The sequence below is a fragment of the Chamaea fasciata genome, unplaced genomic scaffold, assembly GCF_029207755.1.
Source record: "Chamaea fasciata isolate MVZ Bird 193981 ecotype frontalis unplaced genomic scaffold, bChaFas1.0.hap1 SCAF_9, whole genome shotgun sequence".
Taxonomy (NCBI): Eukaryota; Metazoa; Chordata; class Aves; order Passeriformes; family Sylviidae; genus Chamaea; species Chamaea fasciata.
In genome coordinates, this window is record NW_027094094.1 from 21,699,419 (window position 1) to 21,709,836 (window position 10,418).

At 41.8% G+C, this 10,418-nt stretch overlaps 1 long non-coding RNA gene across 5 annotated transcripts in view; it reads left to right on the forward strand.

Annotated features, from left to right (window-relative positions):
• Positions 1-10,418, forward strand: part of LOC136293699 (uncharacterized) — a 156,725-nt gene extending 146,307 nt beyond the window's left edge. For all 5 annotated transcript variants that reach the window (XR_010722230.1, XR_010722223.1, XR_010722224.1 and 2 more), the window contains 2 exons: positions 8,320-8,409; positions 9,874-10,418. This is a non-coding gene — a long non-coding RNA (uncharacterized lncRNA). The remainder of the gene's footprint in view (positions 1-8,319; positions 8,410-9,873) is intronic.

The window sequence follows — 10,418 nt, forward strand, 5'->3', positions numbered from 1 at the left end:
CATGATAGAATCTTAAATTTTATGAAAAACCAATAGGGAATGCTTCATCTCTGTTTCGTAAAATTGTTAATAGTGCCTAAACCAATGGAAGTGTTTTTCCACATAAAAATATTAATAAACTGTGGAACTCTAAAGTATGCTGTAAAAGCCAAAGTATAATTAGACTAGGAGAGCAGTTATCTGGACTTGTGAAAGGTACTCTTATCCTTACAATTAAAATACAAAATCCTTGCCGTTGAAAATAATGTCTTGATACAGTCTCAGCTCAGGAAGTCTGGAAGAGCTGAATTACAGGATATACACCATAGAAAGGTGCTCTCTGTGTTATATAATGCTGAAGAATTGCTTGTCCAGGAGTTTTGGGGTTGTGTTTTTTATTCCACCATGAAATTTTCTGGAAGATAGGGAAATCCTAGAGTGGTGTTATGCCCTTACAGTTGTTTCACTAATTTAAACCTGTCACGCAGCCACTCCGTATCAACATCAAATACAGTTTCTTTTATTTCCAAGGCTGATAATGCTCACTCTCATTCAGGTACTCAACAACTTTGTTCCTGTCCACATTTCATACCCCAGATAATGCCTAACATAAACGTGTAGCACATAGCGAGTACTAAAAGAAATGGATCCACTCACATGGGCAAGATTTTGAGCTTGTGTCCCAGTAGCATATGCATGCACCTACATGCAACTGTGAAATAGAGCAAGAATGCCTAACCTGAGGCCTACACTCACTCTAAAAATACCGGGGTTTAGCCTTGAACTGTTTTCATCTTAATCAGGGATTGAAATCCACAGTAAGACCTAACATCCCAGAATCTGAGACATCCATCTTATGTTGAGACGCATGTTGCAACCAGCGGTGATTTTTTTTCCCCCAAGAGCTAATCTGGCACATAAAGGATGAGAACATTAGCCATTTGCTTCTTTTTATTGCAGAGTAGTAGCTGTTTCTTGACAGGACAAAAGTTGAGTCACTCTCAGGAGGATTGCACTACCAGTGTCTTTTGCTTATTGTTATCTGGGATTGTCTCAACAATGCCGAGCCTGCTGTTATCCATTACTTTCTCTTCTCATAGAGCTGTTCTGGATTAGCTAGGCAAATCTCAGGCTGCTTAGCATTTTGCATGCTACCAACACAAAGAGTCAGTCCCTACAAGCCACTCACCTTGACAGAGACAGCTGCACAATTTTTCCAAGTAGTGCTTTTATTAGAGTTTGACTGTTTCTGGAAGTGCTGAGTGAGCCCATGGCTAGAACTCCCCATGGATTCACAGTGTGTTGCACACTTCAAGAAAGGAGGAGAACTTGGGGTTTTTATTATCATTTGTGCATGAACCAGCGCTGTCAGAGTCTAGACATGCATGATGAACCACCAGACTTCCATTGTGCCAGGAAGCTGTGAATGGAATTGCTGCATGGCAGAGAATGGTGAATGAAGCCATTAAACACTTTTTATTTTTTTCTCTCTCTTGTTGGGTCTCCTAAATGTAAAAAACTCAACCTTTTCAGGCTGACTCCCCCTGCCCCCATCCACACGCAACCATTCCATTTAGCCCAGCCACTCTACAGGAATATTTCTTTCTATCTGCAGCAGCAAGAATACATGAAAAGTTGAGCTTGTGTCATCAGGGAGAGGAGGGCAGAGCCCAGCCACCAAAAGGTGATCAGCAACCACCATGTATGCTTCACCTTTAAGTGCGCTTTTAAGCACCTGTAGAGGCTAAAAATCACCTGAAAGTGATTGCCTCCTGAGTTTTGGCCTTTGAAAGGTGGGTGAGGGGAAAAGTTTGGGTGCATAAATAAGCTGAAAAAATCCTCACTGTCAAATGAAATGTTCCTCTGCTTTATCACCATTATTTTTAGTGAGATTTTGCATTATGGTACCTTGAGTTTTAAATTAAATGTCAAATATAATTTGGCACTACAAAGAATGAATTATGTGACTGCCCTTAGAGAAAATCAGAAGGCTTAGCTCTGTGAGTTAAATTGGTATCTGCCTTATGCTGAGCTGATGTGGGCTAATTGATTAGGATCTGACAGGATACCATATTGCAAATTCAGCACAATCTCTTCCATTAAAAAAAAAAATAGACCTAAAGTACCTTTAGGGAAAAGCAAAAGATCTTCTGTAAAACAGAACGGGGAGAGGAAAAGAGTATCTTCAAGGACTCTCTTTTGCACTGATGTGTTAGATTCCCCAGAAGCCCACACTTCTTAAGGGTACAATATGGATGTTAATATGCCCCAGGTCACTTTGGAAGCAGGTTTGCAATCAAATTTCAGGTTCTTCTGGCCTAATTTTAAAGAGCAGCAAAATATTTTCTCAGTTAGCTGACTAAATCTATCTCCATAAGAACTAAGATGACAAAGTGCCACTTTAGATCATTAAAGGAGGGCAATACGTTTTAATCAGTTATTACATGAGGAAGGACAAACCGAGTGCTATAGCAGTGGGTCATTTTATAAATTCAGTGCTTGTGGCCCTCTCTCTTTCAAAATGCATGATGTTATTTCCTGGAAACATCAGTCTTAAAAAACTATTGTCAAGTAAACAAGCCTTGTGTTTCTCACAGCCTTCATGTCTGTGTAGTCTGGGTTTAATTTTCTGTTAAGTATGGGTTGTGTGTGGGGGGGAGGACTAAGTCTGAAGTTCTAATGTAGTCAGGCTGGAATCTGTCACTCAGCTTATTGCATGTTGATGACTCAGTGCAGTTTCAGCTGTAAGCAGACCATGATTTATGGACACCAAGTGAACTCCTGCGGCAAAAACCAGCCATGAGATCAGAGCAGCAATAGGGCCCTTTTCTGGCAGGAGACAGCGCCTGCATTTTTCTCATTCATGCCAAACTGCTTTGCACGGCAATTAGCTCTGTCCTCATTTAGTCTCCAGTCCCAAAGGGTAATGAAAGTCATATATCATCTTCAAGGCTGCTAATTATCCAGCTCAGTTACAGGTAGGCTTTGTAACTGTGAGAAGGGTCTGTCTGCTTGATATTTATTGCTCTTCTAATAAGCAAGCAAAGGAGAAGGGGGGGAAACTTTCTTGAAAGCTTGCCCATACCCCTTGCCTCAGATCCTTGACATACCTTCGGCAAATGTGCAAGTCAAAGGGGAAATGTCTTCATTCCACATATCCATTTTTCATGCTGTAACTAAACATTCAGCAAGAACAGAGCAAGTGCTTGAAACACGAGAGAACATACATTTGGAGTGAGCTTGTCTCTAGCTGTTTGCTTGTGGAAAGACAATCCTCTGAATAAACAGACATGAAAACAGGAAGGGCAATAGGGAGGAATGAGGAACTTCTTTCTCCTCTTCCACTCCTTTCTCCTCCCAGCCCTTCAGCCCACACCACAGCAGCATCTTGGGAAAATGATGGGGTTAGGGAACTGTGTTTGTTTTACTGAAGGTATACCAGAGGAACTTGATATTCCAACCCTATCACCTTCAGCCCTGAAATATAGTAAAATTCAAATCTGTATTCAGAGTTCAGGTCCTGCCTGGCTTTCTTGTAATAGGCCAAACCAGATGCTTGACAATTTCAGTTGTTTTGGAAGTTGGTATTAATAGAGCCAGGTCTTGCAACTAGGAGCCATCTTTTGCTGTAGTCAAAATACTGGTTAAATCAAGAGTCCAAGTAGCTGAGTGTGCTTTCTTACTGCGCTAAGAAATGAACTTTGACTTGTATGAAATTCTTTTAACTTTTGAAATGTTTTGATTTGCTTTTGACTTATTTGTTTCATTTGTATTTTACATCTTTATTTCATACTTATTTTCATCGGTAAGCCTGAAAACTGCGCCGTCCGAGACTAAGCAGTCTGCTGCTGTGTGAGTTTGGAGGCATCTCCAAATCCTGTTGGCCAGGTGTCCTCTCTAAATGCCCAGTGAAGTCTTATGCTTCATATGAAAAGCTTACAGAAAAGCTTCCTCAAAGATTTCACATCAGCTGGGTGCCTTTTTGGCACTGGTGGCAGTGGCTGCTAAGGAAAAAAGCTACTGTGCATATGCAGGAAAGCAATTTTGCAAGCTCCAGCCCAGGGCACAGCAGTGCATACTTTGTGCAGTTGACCTGTGTGCGTGCAGCATGCATGGAGTGACACTAAATCTCAAGGCAGGAAATCTGATCTCTCTGCTATTATCAAGACTCCCATTTACTATAGACTCCATTGTCTCAAAAATCCTTATGACAACCTTGTTGTGTAGAAAGGCAATTGTCAAAGCAAACACCTCAGAAGGGAGCTGGGGCAGAAGCAGTGGGCAAAGGTCAGGAAATAAAGAGCTTTGGCTGGCACTGACCTGCGGCTGGAGGTAAAATGAGCAGGAGGAGCAGAGATGCTGCTCAGCATTTGTGCACTGTAAGAGCAGCATGTGACTGTACTGATAGAAGGCAGAGAAGACAAGGACCCACTGCCACAGAGGAGACACTGCTGCAAAGAGAGTACACTGCTGCAAGGTATGCGGCTCTTTGGGTGGGAGCTGAACTGCAGCACGGTGGGAGATCTGCAGCCTTTCAAGGCTTTGAACTGCGGTGTGGCATTGGGAGGGGCCCAGCACCGCTCCGGTGCCTCTGGGTATCTCTGCTGGATTCATCCAGGCCTGACTTTCATTTCTGTCAGCAGCAGGAAAGCACTATCAGGGTGGGGATTTGAAAGCAGGAGAGGAAGTTCCTTTTTCTTTTTTACATCTCCTCTGTATCTTTGCTGATGTTAAAAATGGAGGATCAACTTTCATCATCAAATGTGATTTCATTTTCTACTGTGTTGAGAATGGCAGAACATTTTGCGTGGTTCTCATCTTGGCCTGGAGGAAACATTTGAAAACTGGATGAGATCCAAGCGGTTCAGATACCACGACTCGGAGGAGCATTTGCAAAGGAGTGGGTGCTCATCTGTCGTGCATTGGCAGGTTCCCTTGAACTCAGTAGTACTCATCTGATTTATAGCAGTCACAGAGGTGCCCTGCAAACCTTGAGTTATTTGTCTATGCTGTCTTTGCCAAGTTTCCAAACCTGTTGACTTGAACTTTCAGTAGTTGCATTCCAAATGCTCTCACCCCACCCTTCCTGGCAATAGGTATCCACGTAGCTCTGTGTGATGGCCGTGGGAACTGCTGTTGTATATCCTACTGCAGAACAGAGCACTGGTGGCTGGATCCTGCTGTCTTGCAGAGTCAAGGCTTGAGGCACTGTGCCACTGGTGCTGAGGTGAAGGGCAGTGAGTTTGATAGAGGATTTCATTCAGGATCAGAGTGGTGGTCTATCTAATCTGGGATCTTGGCACTAAAAATGGCTAGTGCTGACTGCTGTAGAGGAAACGACTTCATTTTCTCCTATTATTTAATTCTTCTGATATGAAGCGACCCTTTTTTTCTCAACAGTAAGAATATCTGTTTCTAAAAAAAGAATTTGACTTTGCGCTATCCATTCTGTAGTCTCCAAACTTGTCTTTTTACAGATCTTGAAGTTTTTCTGCTTTTTGCGTATTTAGCAGGCAGTGGGGGAATGGATAAAAAATGTTAAAGGCTTCCTCCAAATTCTGCTGAAGCTGCTAGTGCATTGCTTTTCCATTCCACCATTGGGTTTAGATCTGCCTCCTAAGCCACCTTTTCATGTAATGCTAATTAGCATGACACCAATATTCAGTATAGTTTTGGCAGTAGTATCTTCTGAAATGAAGATGAAGGTAATGAGAAATGAATGTTCAAGCCTCACAGTGGCCTGTTCATAACACTTCTCTTACAATTTCATTTCATTTGGTTTAATTTACATTTCTTGTCTGACCTCTTGAAACAAACATTTGTCTGATGTATCTCTTTCCATTTGTATTACCAATGACCATGATATCATAAAGGCAGGTATGCCAAATGCTTACTGTATGTCAATAACTTGATTTGCTGTTGTGCAGCAAATAACATGGAAATCTGCTGTTTCCTTTCTTCACCAAAAAGGGGTGATACTTGGGTGTAGTTTTATATCAGCCATGGCTAATATATTTCCAGACTCCAAGAAGGTGGTGAAAGGATGTCTGTCCCCAATCCTTGTGTTGTGTCAGCAGCAGCATTCATCCAGCTGCACAGCTGCACTGGGGACCGGATCTGGCTGACTGCTGAGGGTGCATCTCCATGTGCTGACACAAAGCGTGGAGGACAGACAGGTGAGATGGGGGAAAGGAAGATTTGTCCCTTGCAGTACTATTTCAGAGTTCAACTAGGTGAAACTGACCATGAAATCCCACCCTCACTGTAGCTGCATCTCTACTCTTTCCATTTAGATCCCAGTTTGTTAGATGATTACTTCAGCAAGTGAAAAGAAAAAAAAAGAAACATGTAGACATGCTTAATGTGTTTAGAAATGTGCAGGATAAAAAGACCAAATCCAGTGAAACAATGAAAGTCTTTCCTGTAAATGCTTGTGTATAAAGTACACTCCTGATAAATCAGAATGACGCTCCTGTAAATGGAAACGAAAAGACTATTCTTGGCAATTGTGTGCTTTGGATCTGTCACATACAGGGATATTCTGAAAAGCTAAGCAGAAGGTGTATTTCTAAGGAGGAGTTTAATTTGAAAATAGGCTGTCAGGGGAGCCTGAGAAAGATATAACAATCAAAAGTCTTTGATCACATTATATCTCAAAACTCTCATCCTTGCTGCATGGACCTTACACAAGCTTCAACTGTTCTCCAAGCACCTAACCACAGCCTAAAAAGAAATCTGCTGTAAGATAATTCTACTGTTTCCTTTCTGATGAAGCAGACAAAAAGAGAAAATATTGGAGAAAACTCTATTTGTGGCAATTAAACTGTGGATTTTCAAAATTGTTCTTGAGTGTGAGTTAACTGCCATGGGAACCTTGCTCTGTCTGTTCCTTGTGGCAAACTGTTGTGATAAGCCTCCATGTTGAACAGCTTGGGCTGTAAGAGAACTCCAGACAGCTCCTGGGGACTTTGTTTTGGGAGAGGTGACCCTGGCTGAGTCCCCTCCCAGCTACTGTAGCACGGGGGTGTTTTTTCCTCTTCTTAACTGTGCTATCCCAGAGGCCACTGGCATTGCTGCTAATGGGCAGCAGTGGGTCTGTGCTGGAGCCAGCTGGCATTGGCTCTGTCAGACATAGGGGAAGCTTCTGGCAGGTTCTCACAGAAGCCACCCCTGTAGCCTCCCCCGCTGTCAAAACCTTGCCATGCAACCCCAGTGCATCCTTAATCAGCACTGCATAAAAAATCACTTGGAGGATTCAGGTGGGGTTTTTTTACGAAAATGTCTCTGTGTATAAAATTGGCAGGGGGGGAATAGGCATGGTGTGTGTATTTTGTCATCCTTTAAATTTTATTTTCATGGATAAATTACTGAAGAATGGGCTGTAAAAATCACCAATCAATATGTGTGGTAAGGGAAACATGCAAAAGAGCTTTGAAATGTGAGGTACAGGACATGAAAATATTGCTTCTTGTGATGGAGGTTTTGTTTTCTAACATTCATTTCTATGCTCAACAGTTAATGCATTGCCTCTCTTCCTTTTGTAACAGGCAAACATTAAAAATCTGAGCAGCTATGACTGGGAAGACATCAATCAGATCTCATTTGGTAGATGTTAAGCTCATTGTCAGGGCTACCAAATCTTTGGCATATGTATGTGCAGAAGGGTTGGGAAGGAATGTTTTATCCAATCTCTTCTTCTGTATGCCGCGCTGTACATGCTCCTGTATTGTGGTCATCTCTCTAATATCATGTAGGTGTCCTTCCATTTTATGAAAAAGCAAGCAAAAATGCACAATGGGCATAGAACAAAAGAGGCAAAAGTTTTCAGTGTTAGCTCTTCTGAAAATTTGTTCTTTGCTCCATAAAGAAGTCTTGATGAGCCTACAAGAGAACCCATCTCTTGTCCTGATGAACTCTGGCCTTTCTATAGAGTGTCCTTTGAAGACAGAGGGCTCTGATTGATTATGGTCTGCAGCTTGAATATGTACATAAGTATTCTGGAAAAATAATAATAATAAAAAATTGATATTGGTTTGAAATTTTATGTAAAATCTTCGTAGGTAGCACAGAACAAAAGTAGCTTGCTGGCAGCACCACTGCGGAAACATACAGATGTACCCTTTTGTGGGAAGCAACCAAGGTCTTTGTGAGCTCTCATGAGAATTCAATAAGCAATACACAGTAGCTGGTTAGAATCAGCTGATTAATGGGTTTATTCTGGGCTGATTATTTACTACTGATTTTTTAAGGGAATAATGGAAGACTCTTTCTCAAGGTAAATATTCTGTGTCTCTTTCACATAAGTTACCTGTTATTCATGGTTCTCTTTCTTAATCCAAGGATTGCCATCCCTGGGCTTCTCTACTGCAGCTCAGAGTCCTGGGGCCCCTGTGCCTTTCCTGCTTTGGGGACACCAGCAGAATAAAGGTGGTGAGTGAAGAACATATGTGTTCTTGCTGTTGAAGAAAGCTTCCTAAATACGTAGGATTTTCTTTCTAGTAAAGAGGGAGTTGTTTCATAATTGTAGCTCTGTTTTGCTCTAACTATTTGAGGTTATTCCTATCAAGAGTCATAGTGATTCTGTACCTACTAACACCACAAAAGCAAGTGTGGCCATGCATAATTCTTACCTAATTGTGTTTCTAGGCTATATCTCATTACGATTATTTACATGCTTTTTGGGCAAGAAGGAAAATGTTTTATTTAATACTGCAGTAAGCAAACTACCAACATACCAATGTTTAGTGAACCGTGGAAGTGTCTGTTTTCAGATTCAAAAATTATCAGACTAAGTAATTATTTTCCGAATCAATCCTTTTATTCCTATCTTGCTTCATATAGCTGGACTCTTCTTTATATAGTTTTCAATCTTCAAGCCAAGGCAACCATCCAGTTGCTCTCATTCAAACGGAAAGAGATTTTCTTTTAAGTCCATTGCAGTATCTGCTCATTCTCGGCTATTTAAATATCACTGCTAAACAAGCAAGAGAACACCTCTTCCTCTAGTTGGTTGTGCAAGCAGTACCATACTATTTTATCCCAGTTTTGGCCTGGCTGCAAGGAGCAGAGTTTGGTGTATCCAGAGGTCCCCATGTCTCTGCAGTACAGTGACTAGCACCTCATTTGGGGCAGAGCTCAGTTGTGGCTTATGGAAAATCCCTTTCCAAGAAGGGAGCAAGAATTGTACGAGCTCTTTCTCTCCATGGCTTCCTGAGTGCACTCCTACCGCTCTGGTTTCTGCTTCCCCGGCTCCTGGAGCCTCATATATATCTGTGTCCCAGCTGAGACTCATTGGCAGAGGAAAGCAATCAGAACTTGCCTTTCAGCTTTCCACACAGTTCCCAGGGGTCCATATGCCTTGAAGGCAAAAAACCCCCTTTTGTGCTTATTGCCAATACAGATATTTTCATCCTGTTTATGGATACATCAACACTGAAAGTGCTGAGACACACAAGCTGGTGCAGCATGAGAAAGTCTGGAACAAAGAATGGTGGGAAGGACAGCGGGTGTATCCATGCTTGTTTTCTAGAACACTGCTTAGTCAAAGGAACAGCATGTGTGCAAACACAGTCAAGTGGCTTCTAGATCTGAGCTCTTATCTCTGCGCATCATCACATAGACTAACCATTCAATCTGCATCCTGGAGTCAGACTCTCAAGTCCTCAGTGAGAGAAAATTCTCATTGGAGTCTGGCAGAAGGAACATATCATTTTGTTCAAAAACACTGAATATGCAGTAGCAGCTGTGAGTTGTCAAATCCAGCATAGGATTATACCCCACATCATATGCTTCAGCATTTTATACAGACTATGTTTAAATTAATTTTTAATTAGCTCATTATACAGATAGAAGATCTGCTCATCTCAAGTTTTATAACCACAACTTTGCCTGCAGGTCTCTCTATCAGACAGTTGGATGATGGCAGCACCCAACTTCAGCTGGAAGTGCTCAAACCCTGCAGCAATGAGACTAATATTAAAAGCCCTGATAGTATCAGGCACCACACTCCATTATATCACAACTGCATTTCCATTTTCATGCCCAGTCTTCTTAAAAAGAGCTTGTGGAGAGCAGGGACTCATGACAACTGGAAAACCTACATGCCACAGAGAGCCAAAGGACTGACTGTGCATAATATTGCTACCCATAACCTTGGCATAGGTTTTGATGATGAAGTGCAAGGTAAGCCCACCCAAAGTGATTCATATGAATTGTTAGTCTGGAGATCTCAAACCACACATCTCCCTTTTCTGGCTGGAGAAGATTTTCTAGACATACATGCTTGATGAAATGTGATGGTGCCACTGCCCGTAATAGTATTACCTGCTTTGGAAATACTTTGTCTCCTCTGTTCCAGATCTGTTCCCTAACGTGAGTTACACTGGAGATGTATGTAGCTTGAAACATGAATAAAAATGGCTGACAAAGTATTAACTTTA